Here is a 2,198-nt window from a genome sequence, read left to right on the forward strand (position 1 = left end):
CGGCGGCCGGCGCGTCGGGTGGCGCGCGCTGGTGGTCGGTGCGGGGCGGCGCGGCCTGCTGTCCGGTGGCGGCACGTCACGGTGGAGCGCGCGGGCCGGTGGCGGCGCAGTGTTCTTCGCGGTGGTGCTTGTTCTGGTCAGATCCGCGCCGGCTGATCTGAGGCAGCGGCCTCGCTGGGGCGGACGACGCTCCCCCGGCGGCGGGGAGTGCTTGTCGGTGAGGTAGAACGGATCTCCTCGGCTGCGCGGGCAGCGAGGTCCCGGTGGGCGCTGGTCATGGCGCGGGGAGGCCCCGGGCTCCCCTCGTCAGATCGGAGGCGATCTGGTCCGCTCGTGTTGCATGACCTCCGGCCAGCCTGGATCTCCGGCGTGCACGCGCCTGCTAATGTTGTGTCTGGTTCGGAGGTGGCGGCAGGGTGCTTGGCCAGGGGAAACCCTTGGCCGCCGGTGGCGGTCACGACGTCGATGGCGTCCCGGACGCCATTCCCTCCTTGGTGGCGGCGCCGAGGCTAAACCTCCCCTGCCTCTCCCCTTCCCCTGCGCCCGGGTGAAAACCCTAGCCCCGGTGGCTAAGTGGCGACGGCGCCACAACGTTGTCACCTTCTTGAAGGCGCCGACTTGGGCATGGGGATGCTGAGTGTACATGGCGAGCTTATCTGGTTCCTGGTGGCGGCCTGTCTGATCTACCGCGTCGCTGCTCCGGGCATGTCTCGTGACTGTGATGCTTATCTTCCAGCCGTGTTTCCGATGGCGACCTCGCCCTTCCTCACCTTGTACTTGTCGTGGTGGAGCGGTTCTTCATCTCACTCATTGATGACGGCGGAGATCGGTGGCATGGCGCTGTTGAGGCTCGGCGTCAGATGCGCGGAGATGGACTCGCGCAGGAGGGGTAGCTGTTTGGCGTCATGGTGACGTCGATGGCAGAAGTGGCCTTCACAAAGTAGAAGACTCAATATAATCTGAAGACGGACTTGTGGAAGATGGCGGAGACGACACAAGAGTGTGTCTGACCGGATTGTGCCCCAGACCGGGTATGTGGCTTGGCTGGGGCTTCTGGCTTTTGATGTTAGGTTTAGGTGAGTGGTTTGGGTAGTGGCCCAGCTAGCATCCCTTCATCATATGGATAAGAGTAGCGACATATGTTGCCAAGATGGTGGATTCGGGTCCATTGTTTGTAATACTTTGTAAGGTCCTCGAGAATAATTAATAAAGTGGTCGTATGCATCTCCCAGATGCAGAGGCCAGGGGTCATCCTCTTTTTCTAAAAAAAAATTGGTTGCCAACATGAGTCCACATATGCTCAACTAAATCATTTTGCGGTTGCACGTGAGTTTCCCAATCACGCATGTCTTCATGAAACTGAGTGAACCGCTCAAATGTTGCCGCTACTCCATGATCAGGCACAACATTCTCACCCTGAAACTGGAAGCCTTGATTGTACAGACGTTCCGGGCGCTCGTCTTCTACGATCATATTGTGCATGATCACACAAGCAGTCATCACCTCACATAGTTTTTGCGTGCTCCAAGTATTAGCAGGATACCGAACGATGCCCCATCGAGATTGCAAAACACCAAAGGCACGCTCGACATCCTTTCTAGCACTCTCTTGCTCTTGGACAAATCTTTTTCTTTTCTCTCCAACAGGGTTGGGTATTGTCTTTACAATAGTGGTCCACTGAGGATAGATACCGTCACCCAGATAGTACCATTTGTCGTAGTTGTGGCCGTTGACAGTAAAGTTCACCAGTGGGTTGTTCCCTTCGGCAAGCCTAGCAAACACCGGCGAGCGCTGAAGCACGTTGATATCATTGTGTGATCGAGTCATGCCAAAGAAAGAGTGCCAGATCCAGCGATCTTGAGACGCCACGGCCTCTAGTATGACAGTGCAAACCCTGACATGTCCCTTATACTGCCCTTGCCAAGCAGAAGGGCAATTCTTCCACTCCCGGTGCATGCAGTCTATGCTGCCAAGCATCCACGGGAAGCCCCTGCTAGCATTCATCACCAATAAATGGGTTGTATCTGCAGCTATCGGCTCTCTCAAGTACTCAGGGCCAAACATAGCAATCACAGCCTTGCAGAACTTATACAGGGACTCTAGGCATGTAGACTTGCTCATACGGACGTACTCGTCAATGAGATCACCAGGCACTCCGTATGCAAGCATTCGGATGGCGGCATTGCATTTCTGATAAG

This window comes from Triticum dicoccoides, chromosome 3A, assembly GCF_002162155.2.
Source record: "Triticum dicoccoides isolate Atlit2015 ecotype Zavitan chromosome 3A, WEW_v2.0, whole genome shotgun sequence".
NCBI lineage: Eukaryota > Viridiplantae > Streptophyta > Magnoliopsida > Poales > Poaceae > Triticum > Triticum dicoccoides.